General features: G+C 40.5%; 1 protein-coding gene across 1 annotated transcript in view; it reads left to right on the plus strand.

Annotated features, from left to right (window-relative positions):
• Positions 1–15,954: 15,954 nt before the first annotated feature.
• klhdc8b (kelch domain containing 8B) overlaps positions 15,955–22,157 on the plus strand; it is a 102,716-nt gene continuing 96,513 nt past the window's right edge. The window contains exon 1 of the mRNA XM_034694850.1: positions 15,955–16,221. The gene's annotated coding sequence lies outside the window, so the exon portion shown is untranslated. The remainder of the gene's footprint in view (positions 16,222–22,157) is intronic.

Raw genomic sequence — 22,157 nt, forward strand, 5'->3', positions numbered from 1 at the left:
GGCATTTGTTCCTTTTTACAAACAACCACTACCATAAAGAGGAAAGCCTCTGTATATGTCACGTGTAAGAAAACCAAAAGGAGGAGAACCCAAGTGCAGATTCAAATAAAAAGTTTTAATAAATAAAAGAAAAAGAAAAAGTTGCTTCAAACAAAAACATTGGGAGCACAGGAATCACAGGAATATACACTTGACATGAAACATTACTGATCACACATCACACACAATGAACTGACACAACAGGGAGGAAACACAGAGACTAAATATTCACAGGGGTAATCAGACACAGTTGAGACAAACGAGACACAGGTGGAAACACTTAAAACACAATCAAAAATGGAGGGACAGACAAACACAGGAATTAAAACGGAACAGGACACACAGGGAGCATAACTGCAAAATAAAACAGGAAACATGTTTGACAAGTAACACGAAGAAACAATTACCAAAGAGGGAACAGGAAACACATCTCAACAAAAAGCAACTCATGACAGTTTATTGCACTTAAACAGCTAGGCCAACTGGCAGCCTGAACTTTAGGGAGATGTTTTACCCTGACTTCAACTTAATCAGCCAAATTCTCTGTTGTCTTACTTTTCCATGTTCCCTCAGAAAAAAAAGTTGTCTATATAATTTGCCCTTCAAACAAAACCAGAGGATCTGATTCAAATGTGAGTTAGAGATATTATATTGATGAATTATATAAAGATAAATTGTATTGAATTATAAAAAATGAAATGTTAGTGTAATTGATTCAAATATGTATGTTGTTTGTTTATTTATTTTTACTCTGCTTTGGCAATAGCTAAACTGTCCATGCCAATAAAGCAATCTGAACTTGAACTTGGGTCAGAGCTGATCATAAACAGTGTTTGTAGAGTAGTCTCCAGTTCTCTTGTTTCTAGTTTTAGAGTAACACAGAAACTACATTAAAACAGCTTGAAAGTAATTAATAAAAATGTCAATTTTTGGTGGTAACTTTGTAATTTGCATTTATTTGAGCAATTCTCCCAGGTCATGTGTTGCACAGGAAAAAAAACTGCCTCAAAACATCACAACTTGCACTGCAACTTTGTTTAAAAAGCTGCCACAAAAACAAATGAAGTAGTTATCAACAGTGAGAAAAAAAGCCTGCACAGTCGTGGAGAAACTGGCTACTTGCAAATCTTCTTCAACTCAACAGCATAACACAGAATTGATGGCAAGGATGCTTTTTGAACTTGAAGTTTTAACCTCACAGACTCTTACTACTCCACACAGGAACTTCCCTTTGATACAAAAGTTGTTCTACAGATGTGAAAAGTTGGTGGATGTGATGCATTCCCATAAGTCCTAATTCCTTTGTATATGCTTTTGCCATTTCATAAATAATTTATAGATATCAGTTTTTCTTTAAGTATAAACCAAGGCCTAATGATTATGACCAAGCATCCTCCCTAAAATGAATAACTTTTGTATCAAGTTTTACTGTTCTTGTTTTCTGGTTTCAGACTTCATCACATATTGGTTAAGAATGTAAAACTACTGCTGATTCAGTTTCTGCAGGAACAGTCTTCCTGTCATCTCACACTTGGTAAAAGTTTAAATAATGCTCATCCTGCACAATGCAATAAATGTCACAGCCCAATGAGGAGGGGCAGATCAGGAGATTAAATGTTCTGGATGGTTTTACCTGCAGAGAGGAGAGGAGAGGCTTCATGGTCATAGAAAGTCATAGAATTTTCTTGACAAAAGACGCTTAATCATCCGTCAGCTCAGATCAATGGGTGCTGATTGGGCTTCATTGTGAATCTAAAGTGGGTTTAGAATCAATGAAAGTAAACACTTCTTGTACAGTGCACCAGAAAGAGAAAGTTTTCACACAGCGCTGCAGTTTCACTTCAAAAACAAGTTGATGTTGGCAGTTTGAAAGTGCTCTGCTTGATCAGGTTTTTTACACATATATCCTGTCCAGTGGACTTTGTTTTATCCATCTCTCAACTATTCGCATTCTGCCCATGTCTGCAGATAGGTGAAATAAAAAAGTGATGCTCAACTCATCAGGAGGATAAAATATTGATAAGGCCATCATCCTGACTTGTGTTTTAATTAAACAGATTTGACTCATCGTGTCACTCACTGACGGGCTTTTTGACAGAGGTGGCCAAACTGGGGCACTGGTTTTAATAGGGGTGGCCAGTTGTGGTAAACATTACAGGCTTACCCCAAACCTAGGAGGCTTATCTCCAGAAATCTCATTTACTTTAACTTCTTATCTTAAATAATCAAAAAGTCAAAATCTTTTACATGATTTTTGACTTTTGAATTGGCTGAGCTTCAGTCTTTAAGGACTCAAAACGATGTTTGTCCAGAGCCACCTTTTGAAGTACCAACAAAAAAAAGGTACAACATTGAAATGCAAAGAAGCTACTAGCAGCCTGTTGAAACACAAACCAAATAGTTGATTTCAATAGACCGTAAAATCCAGGATATAACAGTCCCTCCAGGAAGCTGCGATTTCGCGATCGCAACTATCAACGCAAATTCAACCAATCAGCGCGATTTTTTCGCGGCCTTGCAATTTTATACAATCACTGCAACTTTCCCGCAACTTTGACCAATCCCCTTAATCTCAGCCCCTGTGCGTCATCGGCTTTGTCATCAATTTCACTTCCTAGGAACATAAACATAAGTCCTCACTTGATCGGCACTTTTCAACAACAAAACACGCACAGAGAACAGGTGAAGAGCGAGGACAGCAGGCAGGACAAGTGACGATGACAACGTTGTTATATAGATTGAGGGGCACAGTGTTCGCTTGTTCTCTACCTGCAGCAGGTGTGCTTTATGAACCAGCTCTCCTCACCTCCATGCATCTGTCTCATCTTCATTGATGATTTTTACCCCCCGGTGTGCGTTAGTGACAAAAACACAACCAGAGATGTCTGTTTAATATTTGATGTTTGACGTTGTTGCCACCATTACCGTAAAAAGCTCGGTGTCTAGAGCTTGATTTAAACCAGTTTGGTGAAACATCAGATACATTTAGTAAGTTGGATCAACTCCTAGTCATCAAAGATGCAGATTCATTTCAGAGTGCGTGAACTGCCTGTCAAGTGCCTCTGTCACTGCGAGGTGCATTCAGGGACCGTCGTAAATGTGAAATACAGCCCTTTAATGGCATTTTTCTGTGAATCAAGAGAAACAAAAAAAAATCAGTTGCTACATCAAGAATGTTTTCTAAAAACAACTATAATTTGGCGTATTTACTTGCCCCTTAGATGTTATTGGGGGGAAAAAAGCAAAACAAAAATCGCAACTTTCATCGCAATTTTTTCAAAAAGCTGTCGCAAAATCAGGCTTTTTGGGCCGCAACAATCACAAAAAAAATCCCGCGAAATCCTGGAGGGACTGATATAAGTTCATCCATTCTATAAGATGCACTCTACTTTTGGGAAGTCAAATAGAGGGGAAAAAGGTTTAGACCGTGTTCCTGTGTGAAGACTTCCACTGCATTCAGCAATGTGCAGTTTCTATGAGGAGTGTAGCTCTTTTTTAGCAGCTACTGTCTTATATCCTCCCAGCCAAATTCCACCAGATCCCTGTTCGGTCTGTCTCCGATCCGTCACGGCAACGGATCTGATAGGTTACTATTCTAGTCAATGTGTTAACTTCTACTGGATCCGCTCTGTTGTGTTCCGGCTGCGTCCCTGATCCGGCAGGTCAATCTCAACAGAGCAGATGGAGCAGGACAGGAAGTCAGGCACCAAAACAAAATGAAAACATCCAGTTAATTTTCAGAATAAAACACTCTGTGTTATCACCAGATCGTATTTCACTTAACTACAACAACAAACCGTCATGATGAGCGGAGCCAGGCCTGGAGTCAACAGGTCAGAGGTTTTCAGAGGGCCAGAAACACAACATGGATGAGGAGAGGAGGAGGAGGATCCTTGATTCAGTGATTACAGCAGGAAAACCTCGGTCACATGACTCCAGCTGTACGACAGTCCTGCTCCGTGCTGCGGCCTGAAAATGCAACTGGTGGGTGTTGACAGATGAGAGAGCACAGAGCCGGACCAGACATGGACCTGGTGGAAGTTCCGTGTCCCTGCCAGCTACCTGAACAGTAGTTTTCTGTACGGTCTATGATGGTGATGATAGTTGTGATGTACGGACCCACTCCCCACAACCAGTTAGCTGAGACTCTTATCACCCCCTCCGCTACTTAAATTAAATTTTGTTTATGGATTGAGGTGTGTCTAACAAGCCAATAGTAGTCCGTCCTTTGGGTGATATGAGATCACGTCGGGATTGTTACGAATGATATAACTGATGTTGGGTAGAATGATAAACTATGAATTCTGAATGACTTTACCTTTGCAGCCTGGTGTGAACAAACCATTAAAGAATTAAGATAGTTCTGACACACGTGCATCCTGTGCTTTAAACTGCTGCCACTCAGTAGTGACATTTTCTAATTAAGCACTCTAATTGGATAGTTTTTTTTATAAGAGATACAGCAACGGTCTACTTAAAATACATCCTTAAATCCTCCCAAACCACAATGCAGTGATCTCCTATGTATCCATGTGGGGATGCTAAAACTTTAAGCGCTACAGTGCCTTCAGTTGATAGACTGCAGCCACAGGGGACCCAAACTCTGACAGCATTAATTTAACTTTGTGCCTGGATAACTGTGAAGTATGGACCAACCTGCCACAATGCTGTCTTAGAGTACAATTAAATCAGACAGAAAACACAACTTCTATGCTTAGAATAAAAAACACTAACCTTCAAACACAGTTTTTCTGCTGGGAGTTGGGATTGTCACGTTAGTAATTATTAATTCAGCCTTTCTCTGCCAGAACTCTTTGATTCCTGCCAAACCTCTCATGATCTCTACTTTACCCCCTCCATCTGGACCACTTTTTTATTTTTACTGGGCTTCAAATCAAATGCTAATTTCTGAAACGCCTGATTCCCTGAACCACAGTTTGAAAAGCAAGAGGGCATTGGCTCCCTGCTGCCAGGACCCCACACAACAAGAGCAGTAAAGAGCTTAATGAGCCTGGGTGCTGCTGGCAGACACAGTAATTATGGTTTTGAATCCACGCTGTAGTGGCATTTTAACTATTTTAGGAGTGCAGCAGGTGCAGTGCTACCATATTAATCATTAATTCCACCAAGACTTTAAAATGTCAGAGGATGAAGACGTTAGGGCTGATTTGGTGAGGGGGTTTTGGTGCTGCATGATTGTGAGTTGAGTAAAGGTGAAACCATGACAAGAGTGAGAGGCATGTAAAGGTCAGGGAGGAAGTTGATTAATGCTCAAGAGCTTCATTAGAGGAATGAACTTGTGACTTGAAAGTTGTTTGTTTTGAGCTCTTCTTGCTCTAAGCCTTCTCGTATGGCACTCTGAAAGCACTTTACTGAACTGTATTTGCTTTGCTTTCCAACATCCATCAACAGCACACATTTCTGTGCTTGTCAAATTATAGATTAAGCCAATAGACTGTGAAAGTGAACGAAGTGGACGCATACTTCATGATTCCACCTGGTGGTTTGTGAGTTGACATTTGGAATCTCAAACATGGCAGCATGGGTCTCTCAATTAGGTTGTTTGGATGGAGAGGTGTACCTGTTTGGACCAGGTACTGAGGTTAGAAAAGAGCATGTGTTGACAAATGCTGCATTATTGAAGCCATATAGTTATCTAGTCTATGTTCAATTAGGTGGCAAATTTCCTAGTAAGATACAATTTACAGAGCTTGTGGAATGAACAGCTCATACAGGGTAGCTCCACTGAACCGGTCTCCTCATCAGAAAGATCTTCGTTCCTACATTTGGGTGAAAGCAAACGATCATGACCATCTTTTCAAACATTCTTATTATAGGACACTTTTCAAAACAGAGCAGGTCTAGACCGTACTCTATGTTCTATTATTAACAAAGACCCAACATCAAGACAGGATAAGATCCAGTCCCATCTTACAGACAGGACTCAGTCTGATCTCATCTTAATCCCCCATGAGCAGAGCACTTTGCAGCATTTAGCAAGTTACAGTGGCAAGGACAAACTTCCTTTAACAAGCAGAAACCTCCAGCAGGACCAGACTCATGTTAGACACACATCTGCTGAGACCAAGTTGAGGAGAGGGATGATAGCGGTGAGACAGATAGTAGTAGTAGTAGCAGTAGCTGTTGCCCCTGGAGTCCGGCACATCCTGCAGCAGGCCGTCAATGGGAGAGATCCAGAGGAACCTACGAGACAAGGGAGCTCAGTGACTCCAGAAAGGTCTTTGGTAAGTAATTTTCAATTGGACAGGTATAGTTAGAGTAAGTGATGGGGTAGGGGGTTAGGGGGTTGGGGCCCAGACAGAAACAATTCAATGCACGATGAACATTTAATGGGCAACACAGCCTGGTATAGTATTGACAGTGATACTTGCTTATCAGTGTTTGCATATCAGGATTAGAAGGATAGAGTTATTAGCTGTCTGTTGGTAAATGCTTCTCACTTTACGTGATCCCTTAAATTAAGAAGTGTGAAGCTAGCTGAAGGCCAGAGGGTTGCTGTGGTAGAACATATGTTCTTTGATTTAAACACTGAGAGAGACGTTAATGATGTGTGAAATCAGATTTTTGAAATGTTGGTAGATTATTGGTTGTTTGAATTTATTGTTGTCACCATATTTAATAGCTTAAGAAAACAGAAAATTACACTGGAGAAGAAGGAACATTATTTGTCAGACTGAACATGTTTGCAAGGAAGACACTCAAAAGAATCAGAAAACAAACAGGAAACAGATACAGAAATGTGGTTACATAGGTGATCTGTCTGGGGTGATAAGAGAAACTATGTGGAGGGAAAGTAATGCATAAGACCAAAAAACAAACAAATGTTCACCATCTGGAAAAAAAACTAAACACTAAAGATGGTTCTGACTTAGCACTCTGAGGCAGACAAATTATCACAGAGCTTCTGTCTTACAACTGTTACTTTTGAGAATGAATTAAGAAAAACAGATGCACGGCTACTGTAAGGCAATGTAAGAGCTGCTTCAAAGTCTGCCTGTGTGTGATTGTGTGTGTGTGTGTGTGTGTTTAAACAGAGTTAAAGGAAAGTAAACGAAGATAAAGACAATTCATTGCATATAAATTGATGCTTAAAGTAATTATAAGAATGTTTCAAAGCAGCTTGTTTCCTAGTTGTTTAAACGAAAATGTATTCTGACTAGCTAAAGGTAAGAAAACACTCAAACAGTCAAAATTGAGCACAATTTATTTAACACTGCTAAACATGGGCTCACAGAATATGTAAACGTTAGATTGATTTGCTTAAAGTGGCTAACACTAGTGGAGCTAGCACCATCAGTCCTGCTTGTAGGTTAACATCCACATGTCTGTGCTGGTTGTGCCTTGCTCTGTTCAAGTCGTTATATCCCAGTTTAAACAGACACAGCCTACATACAACTTTACCTCCATGTTCTAGATCAAAACACTACCAAACCACGCCTCGCTACAAGATGTCGTCTGTCATTGGTGCGTCTACCGCCGGTAGCAGAGCTGGCCTGTATGAATAAAAATAATAATACATTTAATTGACTGGTCAGCTGTTTATCTTGTACACAAACATCAACACATCACATGTAGAATGTATCAATCAATCAGTCAATCAATCAATCTTTATTTATATAGCATCAAACCCCAACAAATGTTATCCTCAGACTCTTTCCAAACAGAGCAGGTCTAGACCGTACTCTATGTTCTATTATTAACAAAGACCCAACATCAAGACAGGATAAGATCCAGTCCCACCTTACAGACAGGACTCAGTCTGATCTCATCTTAATCCACCATGAGCAGAGCACTTTGCAGCATTTAGCAAGTTACAGTGGCAAGGACAAACTTCCTTTAACAGGCAGAAACCTCCAACAGGACCAGACTCATGTTAGACACACATTTGCTGAGGTAGATGATTCCAAAGGAAAGGGGCCTGATAACTGAAGGTTCTACCTCCCATACTACTTTTAGAGACTATAGGTATGATGAGCGTAGTGTTCTAGTTGGTTAATAGGGCACAATGAGCTCTTTAAGATACTAAGGTGTCTGACCATTAAGAGAATTGTAGTGACTTGTGCCTTTAAATGAATGTTTCCCAAACATTTACTCCTCCGCAGTTTTTTTATAAGGACTGAATCAGGATTGTGTCAACAGTATTGTGATTCTGCATCTGTAGTTGATTTATTCGTGTTGCTTGTATAATGACATACGTTTTCTGGAGAATATTATATTCACAGTGTTTACCTAATTGCATGTGAAAAGTTGTATTGAGAATCAGTTTTTCTCTCTTAAACTTATAATAGGTTGTTTTTCTCTACTGAAAGGGAAATCAATTGTGGCACCAACAATGTGTTTCAGAAATTACATTCTAATAAAACTAATTTTTTTTCCAGACATGTTTGATGGAAAGCTTCAAGGATTCTGTTCACTTATTTTGTTTGTTTGTTGAGTGACCAGAGTGCTTCTCCTTTGTGCTCCACAGTAATTGCTAGTCATAGAGCAGCTGTTAGGACGGACTGAAAATGGAAGAGAAACAGCTATCCTGAATACTAATTTATAGATTTCGTTCAGTTAATTGTTACCTGTGAAGCTAGGGTTTCTGAAAGCACAAAAAGACACAAATAGGGTGACCGGTGCCAACAAGCCAGATGTGGTACAAAGAGTGTGTTTGTGTGGTACAAGTTACTGCGATGAACAGAGGTAGTTTAGATTTTGTTGTTTCTATTGAAACCTTTGGCTTATAAATGTCAACAATGATGCTTTACCACAGGGTGATGTGGTCGCTTACACCATACAGGTTGTGCATTGAAAGGACTTATATATTTGAATGCATTTTTATAAACTGAAGTTTCACAGTTTTTATGGGATAGATTAGTGGGGTATTCAACAACTTGATTGTGAATGTCTCTCTGTGGAGTGAATGTTAGTTATTCCAGGTGCTGTTACCTTGACTGTCTGGTCATCCTCTTTTAGTTTTATCCATAGACTGTAAAAAATATGGACGTAGTATCCGTGACGTCACCCATCTGTTTCTGAAGAGCTGTTTTGAGACCAATCGGCTGCGGCAGCCATATTGCTTCTGTCGAGCCAGTGTGACGTAAAGAGGCGGGCTTTGAGCCTCCTAGCCAACAGCTGCAGTGTTCCCACAGGCAGCTGTGCCTCTCATTGGAAGACTGGTAATCTCAATATCTTTGAAATTGCCGAATTAGAAAAAAAATTCACCCCCCTCACAGTGAGAGGACGTCAAGAAATTAGCTATTCAGACTACACTCATCTTTTGTACCAGGCTGTAAACATGTTTATTAATGCTGCAAAGATCGTCTTTTCCCCATTCATGTGTATGTGACCTCCGGTACGGAGCCAGCCTCAAGTGGATCCTCGATGAACTGCAGCTTTTAACACTTCCGCATTGACTCATATTTTTAGACCGGAGTTTGCCGCTTGGTTTTATCCAGATCGGAATTTCTCTTTTTCAGACTTTCATTTCTTGTGAGTCTCACATGTTGTGTGTTGCTTCTGGTCTATTTGTCTAGTCTTATAGGTTTAGTCTTGAATCCCAATCAGAATCAGAATCATCAATGTAGAAGAATCAGAATCAGGTACCCGTTGCCTAAGGATTTATAAAGAGGGCTGTTATTCCAGTCCAAGCTATTCACTGCATGACCCATGACACATTGTGTGGGACCTTTTAGATTTGTAAAAGAATATTGAATTTTAGAACATTTGATTCTGACTAATCCTTTCAGCATGTCTGGAAATTTAAATTAACAATGAACTTACAGCGCTGTTCTGGTACATCATCCATCTGTCTGTCCGTCTGTCCTTTCGTTCATGCTGATATTGGGTGTATGTTGACTTTAATGTCTATTGAATTGAATATGTTAACGTCTTGAGGGATGCAGGGATTTTCAGAACTACATTTTGGTGGATTTCACCCTTTTGCATGTGAAGATGCCTAAAACATTGAGTGTTTCCTCCCACACGCTGTCAGTGAACATCAGGCTAAAGCTATTTATAGCACCAGGCTGGACTATTCTTGGACTTTGCTGATGCCCGACCTTTATTCTCAACCTACACACTTAATAGCCAATGCAAGTGCTAATGACGAAGGCATGATGGATCTACTTTTTTACAGTGTTGTGACTCGTATGAAGGTGGTAGTTACTTTAGGGGGTCATTAGCTGTGGGCAATTTAAAATCAAACTATAATAACATGCAAGAATATATTCAGCGTTTCATTCTATTTCCAAGCTGCTCAAATGAGCCAGAATAGTCTGGTGTTGTGTTACATCTGAGCCAATATTTGTACACTATCTGTTCTCTGAAAATGTCCTTCCACTTATCAGAAACAGCCAATTCTAAAATAAATATAGAGTACATGTCATATTTGTTTATTATAGCCTGTATGTTTTCCAAAGTCTGTGTTTGTGGAGGAAAAAGACAAACACTTGTTTGTTGCTGAAGGTCTTTGCTCTCCCTGTTAACACCGTCAGCTGCTTTCACCTGAGCTCAACCTCCATCATGAATCTGAGGTCAAAGTGCTGCTCCTGCTTTTTCTGTTATCTATGCTCTTTTTCTTCACAATGGAGCTCTTTCAAACGCTCAGATCATTTCCTCCTCCTCTCTAATGCTCTTGAGAATTAGGTTTTACAGGTCTATTGATTGACCCTCACTTTAGAGGACATAGTAATCACTTTAAGTTATAATTCTTCAGTAGAGTGATTGTTAAGTGTTAGCCTAAAGGACCATGTGGCAGTAAACCAGTCAATCTAAGGCCCTCATGTTTAATCAAGATTGAATGAACAGATGTAAAGAAAAAAACAAGGTGAAAGAGAAAGGTAATAAATAAAGAGAACAAGAAAAAGAAAGCCATAAAGGAAATAAATCAAGACAAGAAAGAAGCAAAGGACGAAAATAAAGAGAGTCTGACTCATGTCGCCTGTCTGTCCTTGTGGCACCAATTGATCGTGTTGAACATAGGACCCAGAGCTCTCTCAGACTATAGCTGGCATCTATAGCTCGCAGCAGGTGGAAAAGTTCTCATCGATTCTCTATTGATGGCGGTTCATTAGAAAGAGTGCAGTGCCCTTTAAATGTCGCTGTGGGAGATCGTCTTCCATCAGCAACAGCAGCAGAGAGTGTCATTACAGGAGCAGCAGAGGACAACTCTGTCCCTGTGAGGTGTTTCCACAGATAAACACTATCATCCGTCCTGGTAGTGCTTTAGATCAGTGGCTTCTCTGTGCACAGTTTTAGTGCAGATCCCACATTATGTTTGGAGCATGGATTTACTGTTGCAACCTTAACCTCTTAAAGGTGACATATCATGCAAAATTGACTTTTTAATGGTTCTCTACCTGAAATATGTGTCCCTGGCATGTCTACAAACCCCCCGAGAATGAAAAAATCCATTCTGCCCCTGTTTTGATTTCTACACCTTTCTGTAAATGTGTGTGAAACGAGCCGTTTCAGACTTCCATGTTTTTGTTACGTAACAACAATATCCGGTCTGTCACGGAGTCAGAGCTCAGAGCTTGTTCAGCCCATAGACTGTATAAAATAAGACTGAATCCCCCCTCCGTTTTTCATTACCTGCACAAATGTGTGCTAACAAGGAGCTTAGGAGGGAGGCATGCTAGTTGTAGGCTGTCTTAATAAACACAGAGGTCGGTTTTACTCCCCACGTCTGCAGATTTGAAGATCTAGTGGATGATTTTCATTTGTCATGGATAAGTGCTAGCGCTAATTAGCATAGCCACATAGCTACATGTTCATAGCTGTGTACCAAGACACACGTCGACATACTGATAAATAAAACAACAAGAAACACAGAATCTGTGACCAATCGTTCAGAAAGGTCCTGCTGCCTTTCTGGTAGAGGTCAGTTTTACTCCCCACGTCTGCAGATTTGAAGATCTAGTGGATGATTTTTACTTATCATGGATAAGTGCTAGCGCTAGTTAGCATAGCCACATAGCTACATTTTCGTAGCTGTGTACCAAGACACACGTCGACATACTGATAAATAAAACAACAAGAAACACAGAATCTGTGACCAATCCTTCAGAAAGGTCCTGCTACAGGCACCTCTCCGTCAGGATCAGATTCTGGATCAGATTCAGAGGGTTGAAGTAACGTGATCTCTGAGCAGCCGTGTATATTCAGCCAACATGTAAACATTAGATCAACGTGCTGGAGAGCTGAGGCACATCCACTTCCTGAGGGGGCGTGGTCAGAGAGAAAACAGACTGTTCTGAGGAGGACTGAAGAAGAGGGTTTTTCAGGCATGCCAAAATCTGATTTCAAAGTGTTTTTTTGAGCATAAACTTTAAAGACATGTTTTGGGGACCTCTTAGATCAATATATATTGATGAAGAAAGCGTGATATGTCACCTTTAAATGTAACACCAGCTTTTCCCAGGCTAAAACCAAACCATCACATAAGGGAGACTCTAATCTCAAGTGTTTCACTGATATAACAACCCACTCATTATACATTCCCCCTTATAGAAAATAACTTTATTGTCATTGTTGTGAAACAATAAAAAGCAGTTTAGCACCTCTTCACAATAGCAGTACAGAATTTAAAAATTAAAATAACACAATATGACAATAGGAATAAAAAAAAAAGGCACGCTAAAATGATAAAATAATTTAAGAAAATAAAATATAATAAAACAAATTGCACTGCAAATACTGCTGTGAAAGGGATGAGGTTGATGTTGATTTTATTACTCTCCAGGAGAGAGGGGGGCACACTATCTTAACGGCTGGTGGGAAGAAGCTGTTTTTCAGTCCATTCGTGTGCTTTGATTGTCTGGTATCTCTTTTCAGATGGGAGGGGGGGGGAAGGTAGTGATCAGGGTGTGTGCGGTCCTTGCTGATGCTGCTGGCTTTCCTGCGTAGTCGGCCTGCATAAATGTCATCGAGGTTAGGTAGTGTGGTCCCGACGACACGCTCCGCAGTCGTCACCACCCTTTGGTGGTTCTCTGCCGTGCAGCTGTTGAATCACACCATGCAGCAGGAGGTCAGGAGGCTCTCTACCGTTGACCAATTAAAGTTGCTCAGCAGGCGTTGAGGGAGCTGGGCCCACTTCAACTTCCTGAGGAAATAAAGTCTCTGCTGGGCCCTTCTCACCTGGTGAGATGTGTGTACAGTCTAGGTGAGGTCAGCCGAGATGTGGACTCTGAGGAACTTAAGCGATCCACCCTCTCCACCTCCTCTCCCTGAATAAGTAGAGGAGATTGCTCGGTGTGCCTTGATTTTCTGTAGTCCACGATGATTTCTTTTGTTATAGGGGTGTTTAAGTCCAGGTTGTTATTGAAGCATCTTTTTGTCAGATGCTGCACCTCCTCCCTGTAGGCTGTCTCAATGTTGTCTCTTATCAGTCCTACCACAGTGGTGTCGTCAGCGAGTTGACAGTGGTGTTGGTTGGGTGGATGGGGGAGCAGTCGTGGGAAGAGGGAGAAGAGGAGGGGACTGAGGACACACCCCTGCGGTGTTCCAGTGTTCAAGATGAGAGTAGATGAGATGTGGTCTTCTATCCTGACATGTTGAGGTTTGTTTTTTAGGAAATCCAGTACCCAAGTGCACAGTGAACTGCCTAGGCTCAGTTTTAGTTTGTGTGGGATTATTGTGTTGAATGCTATAACTAACTAAAGAAATAAACAAGTTGAAAAAAATGTTAATTTAAAGAAGAGTTGATTGATTTAAAAATGATTTATTCATAAGTTTAAAGGAAATAGCTTCAACTGGTACGTCCACTGGCGTTACAATCTCTGTTTAACTCTTCCTCTTCAGTTTGACGGTGGTGTGTTTTACAAGACATGTTGTATTCAGACGACACAAATCAACAAGTTGGTTCTTTATTTCTGACATCCATCTAATTCTGCATTTGATATTGTCACCATGGGTGCATTTATTGTGCTTCCTTATTCAGTCACAGAGTGCATGCTCGGATGTCCTTGAGGGTCCCCACACACAACAGATTTTCTGATTGTAAATATTGAACATGTTTAACATTTAGGATTTCAACTCGGGACAGCCTCAATCGTCTTTAGAGCAGTCACAATCACTCTTAGCACACCCCAAACCACAGGATAATCAGTGTGTACCCACTTTAGTCCTAAAATGTTGACACTCTCTGACCCTGTCTTTTCTAAAACATTGAAGAGGCGGAGAACAGAAAACATACTCAAGATAAAGTATTTTTCTTTATATAGCCTGCCCATTATTTATACATGAACTGAACCGAATACATAATGTAAACATGGAAATTATGGTTGTTGATAAAGGTGAACAATGCTCAGCTACATTCATACTTTATTAAGTGTCCTTGTTACAGGTTATCTGGGACACACTGTTCAAATGTGTATGAGGTTGATATGTTGTGTGTCGGGGTGCATCCCTGTTTGGTAATTAGTGACAGATGTGCTGTAGTTGTGTTTGTTAGCTCAGCACAGACAACACATGAGCAACACATTAGGCGTTTTTCGACCGGAGGGACTTTACCCCGGAACTACGTGTGTTTCAACCGGTGGACCCAGGGTCTAAATTTAGTTCAGGGGTAAATAATCTCCCCCCTGAAAAGCCCCTGCTAGGGGGGTAGTACATTTCAAAGGTCCCAGGACTTTCGGGGGGCAGGGCTTGCAATACTGAATGTGTCTGATTTGGTAGATTAACTGCAGTGTTTTTATTCCGCCCTAAGTCCACAATAACATCACACACATCTGTGATTCACTTGATTTCTCTTTCTTTCATTAGTTTTTATTTGTTCTATCTTTTTTGTATGTGTGTGTACTTTTCAAAAGAAGAAGCTGTGATTCTCTTGATTTAGCAGCTTGTAACAGTAGTCTTCTCTCAGCCCACCGTGAATGCGTCTCTCCCGGTGTTACGGTTTTAAAAGTGACCCTGTAAACTGGAGACCTTCAGCTGAACGTGTCAGTGTTTGTGGAGTTTACACAGCTGTTGAAACACAGAGGGAGTTCCTGGGAATGCAAACTAGTTTAGTTTTTATTAAGATTTCAAAATATCCTCATCAGATATTTAATGATCGTCTAAAGACGTTTATGAGGGATTCATCCGGCTAAAAGTCTCCAGTTAACAGGGTCGCGGTTTAAACCAAAACACTGGCCACGGCTTTTTGAGTAAAAAAGGATTTTAAAGCCGCGTTGAAACGTGTTGATTCAGTGAATCCATCTGTGATGAAATATAGCACCATCTAAAACAGCTCGAGCGATGTCTCTTCATTCTAACAGGCTAACTGTTGTGTTGCTCATAGTGATACCTGCCTGTCCGTCTGCTTCTATGGTGTCATCTGTGATGGATGGCATTCGTTTTTGTTTTACTGCCCTCTACTGGTCTGGTGGTGTAGTGCATTTACTTTTTCTTTTCTCCATACATCACTGGCCTGATTTGCATCTACCCAGGACTTCAGCCCACAGTCGAAACGCAGACAACAATTGGGGCACAGGAACCTTTTAGTTCCGGGTAAAGTAGTTCTGGGGGCTAAAAGAACACAGAACTCTTGGTGCAAAATGCACCTATACACTGTTTTCATCTTGTTGTCCAGTTCAGCTAAAGCTGTTTGGCACTGAATATCTATCAAAGTCATTACAGGTGTAAAAACTGAATCTCTGCTCACTGCTTTCAATCTCTTCAAGAACACTGAGCAGTCAATCAAACGTTATAAAGCCAACAGGGACTCTTTTTATGTATTTGACACACATAAATGTACTCAAAGAGAAAATTTAAAGCCACATTACAACTCAAAGATGTTTTTTCTTGTGTTTTTGTGGTTACCATGGCAGAGCATCTAATAAACCGAGCTGAACGCTGTTTCAGGGAGGATGCAAATGGATAAGCAGTAATGGAAAAAGAGATGAGAGAGATGGATAAAAGGATAAACCGATGAGCCTGATAAAAAAAAAAAAAAAAAGGAGAGCGAGAAGGGATGGATGACGCAGTCAATTAAACAGAAGCGGAGAAAAAGGCGACGGAAAATGATGAAAGTAATGTGAAAGTTGCACAGAGGACCCCGCCGCCTTTTCACCCACCACCGGAAAAAAATGAAGAGGGACAGACAGCTGGATAAAAAAAGAGAGGGACACACTCAGACTGATGAAAGATAATGTGCTGCAGAGGAAGCAAAGCAGCAGACTGAGTTCTGCTTCACAGGTAGGGATGAGGACACAAATATAAAGAATATTATGCTTAATAAGAGTCATACATTTGCTTTTACTTGAAAGCTCCTGTTATGTGTATGTCTGCAGGTTTGAGCGTCACTCTTTGATGACTTATGAGTTTATTAAGGGACATTATTTCACATTCACAAAGCTTTTTTTTTTATCACTCAGCTCCAGGTAGTGACTCAGTGGCCTGGATTTAAGTGGTGACAGTTTTTGTTCTCCAAGCTCTGTGCTGCCAAACAGCCAGCCCATAATAACTGTCTGTAAATTAGGCTGTGGTTGCCATGGAGTCTCCACGGGTGACTGGTAGAGAGCAGAGCTTGGTTTCCTTAATTAGAGGAGATTGCATATGATTAGAGTGAGGTTGGGCCAAGAGGTGAGGGCACAGATGCAGACAAGTACACTGGATAAAAAAGCACAAATAAACACCCACACAACACAGGGTGAGAAGCAGGTCAGAGGTAACTGTGTGGGTCACATGTTAGATAATCGTCATTATGTAATTCTGACAGTATTTCTTATAAAGTTGCACCTTTGTTAACCTCACAAGAGCAGTGGATTGGTTTGTGTACACATAGTAAGTTGTCAAAATCTGTTTATTGAGTTATAAATACCAAGGCTGACAAAACAAGTCTGTATAAATAATGGACGTAGTATCTGTGACGTCACCCATCTGTTTCTGAAGCGCTGTTTGGAAGCCAACCGTCAGCGGGCGCCATATTGGAAATGCTGCATTCAACCTAACTTCTGTCGAGCTAGTGTGACCCCATTGTGGTTTTTCAAGTGTGTGAAGACTTACGTGGTGGCGTTGATGACGTCATACGCAGCACCCCTCTGTACCTTCAAAAGTTGTTATTTGGACATGGATATTAACTAAATCAAATTGATCCACATATAATCAAAACAACATTAATCGTTTGGATAACTCAATAATTCATTGTTGGTTCAACTAAATAGCTGGTTTTGAGTGCTGGACCCTTAATGTCTATGAGTTAGAAGTACTGGTCGGGTTTACAGTGCAGAATTAAATAGCTCAGATTTCAGGCTGACACTGCTCCAGTCTTCCACTGCCAACCGCTGATACATGACGTGATCCCCTGATCTATGATAAGCACTTCTTACAACCCCAATTCAAAAACACCTGAACTATTACTTCAAGGGTCACTTTGACACATTTTTACAAACACCTCTGTTCCCTCTTATAAACTGAAAATTGGGATGTGGTGACGTGCCCTCCAGGCCCCACTTGTTCCTCTCATACACCATTTACAATATCTGTTCTTTTCTCTTTCTAGTTTATCCATATGTGTTGTTTCCTTTTTTCTCCAGAAAATCTTTTGATTTAATCCCCCATTTAGAAATCTAACTCTTCTTAACTGTTTTTCTTTGTTGTGTTACTCCATGGCTGAAAGAGCTCATTTACAGAATTGCAACTTTGAGGTAACTCATGGCTTTTATTCCCCCATTGGTAGTGCCATAGAAGGCAAGGCAAGGCAAGGCAGCTTTATTTGTATAGTGCATTTCATACATGAGGGCAACTCAATGTGCTTTACATTAAAACATTAAAAGCATTGGAAACATTCAGACAGGCATAAAAGAACATAATTAAAATGACAAATATGATAAAAAAGAAAAAAAAGGGAAATTAGAAATATATTAAAAATTACATTAAAATTGTAATTTAAAGTGAGTTAAAATAATCTAAGATAGGAAGGCAGTGTCAAATAAAAAGGTCTTAGTCTTTGATTTGAAAGAGGTGAGAGTTGGAGCGGACCTGCAGCTTTCAGGGAGTGTGTTCCAGATATGTGGTGCATAATGACTAAACGCTGCTTCACCATGTTTCGTTCTGACTCTAGGGACTGAAAGCAGACCAGTACCTGATGACCTCAAAGGTCGAGGTGGTTCATAAAGTAGCAGCAGATCAGCGATGTATTTTGGGCCTAAACCATTCAGTGCTTTATAAACCATCAGCAGGATTTTAAAGTCTATTCTCTGACAGACAGGAAGCCAGTGTAGAGATCTAAGAACTGGAGTGATGTGGTCTACTTTTTTGGTCCTTGTTAGGACTCGAGCAGCAGCATTCTGTATGAACTGCAGTCGTCTGATGGACTTTTTAGGGAGTCCTGTAAAGACCCCGTTACAGTAGTCTAGTCTGCTAAAGATAAATGCATGGACCAGTTTTTCTGCATCCTGCTGAGACATAAGTCCTTTAATCCTTGATATATTCTGAAGGTGATAGTAGGCTGACTTTGTAATTGTCTTAATGTGGCTGCTGAAATTAAGGTCTGAGTCTATGATTACACCAAGGTTTCTGGCTTGGTTTGAACATTTCATCGTTGCAGATTGGAGCTGAGCAGTAACCTTTAACCTTTCTTCCTCCAAAAACAATCATTTCAGTTTTTTCTTTGTTTAACTGAAGAAAGTTCTGTCTCGTCCAGTCATTGATTTGTTCAATGCATTTACTCAGTGTTTGTATGGGACTTTAATCCCCTGGTGATATGGTGATGTAAATGTGTATGTCATCTGCATAGCTATGGTAATTTAGAACAACATTTTATGAGTGAGCCCCCAAATTAATTCTTGTTTTTTTTTAAAGTGCATGTGGAAAACCAATTGATATCCCTAGCTATTGCATGACAGTAGGTGACAGATGGTTATGTTACACGCCATAAATGAGAGCAATGCGCCTGCAAACACAGAGGAGAAGAAGAGTCCCAGCTGGTAAACATTATTTTTAAAAAAGCAGGTTTAAAAATACATGAAGAAAGAATTGTGTACATGTTTTATAACGAAAAAAAAATCAGTCAATGTGTTTTTGCCTAAAGGATACACTGTTATGTTTACATTGTTTATTTATTTATTGAAAGAAAGCAGCACAGGGGATCTCTGAGGAAGGACAACAAAATAGCTTTCCTCTGTGGGACCTGGAGCTGTGTTGTCTGTGTGCCAAGGCAAACAGTCCTATCTGAGGGGGCCAGACTAAAAGCCGTTTAAAACACCTCTGTGACTCTATTTTCCAGTTGAAGTGACCTGGACATGGCACTGGGTGGGCTTTGGCATGCTCAAAGAGTAGGGAAATGTAACTTCTCAGGGAGGAGAGGAGCAGGAGTGAGAGCAGGAGGTGTTGAAGTGAGTCTTCTTGACATGCAGATTTGTGCCACGTCAGCAGTAATGAAAACACCAAACTGAAGAGGTGAAGAGGTAGCCAAGCTTAAAGCTGCTGTACTCAATTTCCCGCTTCGATGTATGAGCCCACCTTCACCTCACAAGCTTTGGGTAATGACAAACACAGTGATGTGAGGATTACATGGGGTGGAGTGAATGTCCTTCTCAGGGTGGCTGCTACAGGACATGTTTGCAGGGTGAATCAGTCAAGGACAGATGCTGCTTCCTCACCTTTAAGTGAGCTATGTTGAAACTGTTGATTCTTGAATGTTGCAAATGTATTTGTTCATTTTATTATGATTGAGTCGCATGAGGTTTTCTGTAGCTATATGTTTAATGTCTTCTTGGCTTGTGTTTTTTCCTCATACTTTACGCGTCATTTCCTCTTACAGATGTGGCTGGTATCTGTATCTGTAAATATGCACGATGCCTCTTGTGTCCAACACAAGAAAATGCATTTCCTGATGGATAGATAAAAACCTGATGGAAACTACCTGTAGGTATACATTTTAGCAGAATAACTATTACATTTGTTATGTGTTAAAATGAAATTAGTCCTCTTTAATCATACAAACTTGCTTGAAAAACAGCATAGGCAACTGAACTGAAGGAAAACAGACTGTTGGCTAGCTAGCAGCCTATTAGCTAAGCTAGCACACTGTAGGTCTTTCTAAAATCCTCTTTTTTGAGCAAATGTGATAAATAATGAACAAAGGTATAATTAAAAGGAGGAATCTTGTAAGAATGAATGGACTTCCAGTTGACCTGCCTGAAGGCATTATGGCTGATTTCCATTTGTAGCCTTTTTTTTTTGCACAGGTAGCGTCAACAACCTCAATTCCAATACGCTTCTCATCCTCGCTTACTATTGCTTCAAAAGTTGTCCCACAGTAATTCTGATCCCCTTAGTAGTGACCATTAAGATTGTTTTAAAATACTTTCTTTGCTTTAGATTTATTTTTGGCACTTGCAAAGAAAACATAAAAAATGTTGATATCCATGCAAATTGAATTGTAGCATTAGCAGCAGCTCTAGATTTGAAAATTGTACCTAAAACATGAAAAAGTTATTTTCACCTCTGCCACTGTCTTTGACAAAGTTGATATCAGGAGTCACTCCTCTTATTGACTCTGATTGGTCTGCGATGGAGAAATGGGGTTAACTACCAAGGGGCTGTTACAAAAGTTAACTGTTTTCAACTGAGAGCGCTGTGAGCACTGCTGCTACAGAGGGTGACACTGAGCCCCAAAAACACAGGAGCAGCTATTCAGACTGATGTCAGTGGGCAACAGCATCATGAAATCTGTCTGCGCAAAATTTAACGTTTGTAAAATGTCAAAGACCTGTGGATAAAACTGAATCAAAGAAGTTAACAGTTTGCTTAAAGGTGACATGTCATGCAAAATGGACTTTTTAATGGTTCTCTACCTGAAATATGTGTCCCTGGCATGTCTACGAACCCCCCGAGAATGAAAAAAATCCATTCTGCCCCTGTTTTGATTTCTCCACCTTTCTGTAAATGTGTGTGAAACGAGCCGTTTCAGACTTCCGTGTTTTTGTTACGTAACAACAATATCCCGTCTGTCACGGAGTCAGAGCTCGGAGCTTGTTCAGCCCATAGACTGTATAAAATACAACTCAACCCCTCCTCTGTTTTTCATTCCCTGCACAAATGTGTGCTAACAAGGAGCTTAGGAGGGAGGCATGCTAGTTGTAGGCTGTCTTAATAAACACAAAGGTCGGTTTTACTCCCCACGTCTGCAGATTTGAAGATCTAGTGGATGATTTTTATTTATCATGGATAAGTGCTAGCGCTAGTTAGCATAGCTACATAGCTACATGTTGTAGCTGTGTACCAAGACACACGTCAACATACTGACAAATAAAACAACAAGAAACACATAATCTGTGACCAATCCTTCAGAAAAGGTCCCGCTGCCTTTCTGGCAGAGGTCGGTTTTACTCCCCACGTCTGCAGATTTGAAGATCTAGTGGATGATTTTTATTTATCATGGATAAGTGCTAGCGCTAGTTAGCATAGCTACATAGCTACATGTCGTAGCTGTGTACCAAGACACACGTCAACATACTGACAAATAAAACAACAAGAAACACAGAATCTGTGACCAATCCTTCAGAAAAGGTCCCGCTGCCTTTCTGGTAGAGGTCGTTTTTACTCCCCACGTCTGCAGATTTGAAGATCTAGTGGATGATTTTTATTTGTCATGGATAAGTGCTAGCGCTAATTAGCATAGCCACATAGCTACATGTTCGTAGCTGTGTACCAAGACACACGTCTACATACTGATGAATAAAACAACAAGAAACACTAAATCTGTGACCAATCCTTCAGAAAGGTCCTGCTACAGGCGCCTCTGCGTCAGGATCAGATTCTGGATCAGATTCAGAAGGTTGAAGTAACGTGATCTCTGAGCAGCTGTGTATTTTCAGCGAACATGTAAACATTAGATCAACGTGCTGGACAGCCGAGGCACATCCACTTCCTGAGGGGGCGTGGTCAGAGGGAAAACAGAGTGTTCTGAGGAGGACTGAAGAAGAGGGGTTTTCAGGCATGCCAAAATCTGATTTCAAAGTGTTTTTTTGAGCATAAACTTTAAAGACATGTTTTGGGGACCTCTTAGACCAATATACATTGATGAAAAAAGCGTGATATGTCACCTTTAAAGGGTGACACCTGACCTCAGACCAGTCCACATTGTGAAGGATAGGAGTTTAAAGGGACTTAAAGGGCCAGTTATA

Source organism: Notolabrus celidotus, chromosome 11, assembly GCF_009762535.1.
Source record: "Notolabrus celidotus isolate fNotCel1 chromosome 11, fNotCel1.pri, whole genome shotgun sequence".
Lineage (NCBI taxonomy): Eukaryota > Metazoa > Chordata > Actinopteri > Labriformes > Labridae > Notolabrus > Notolabrus celidotus.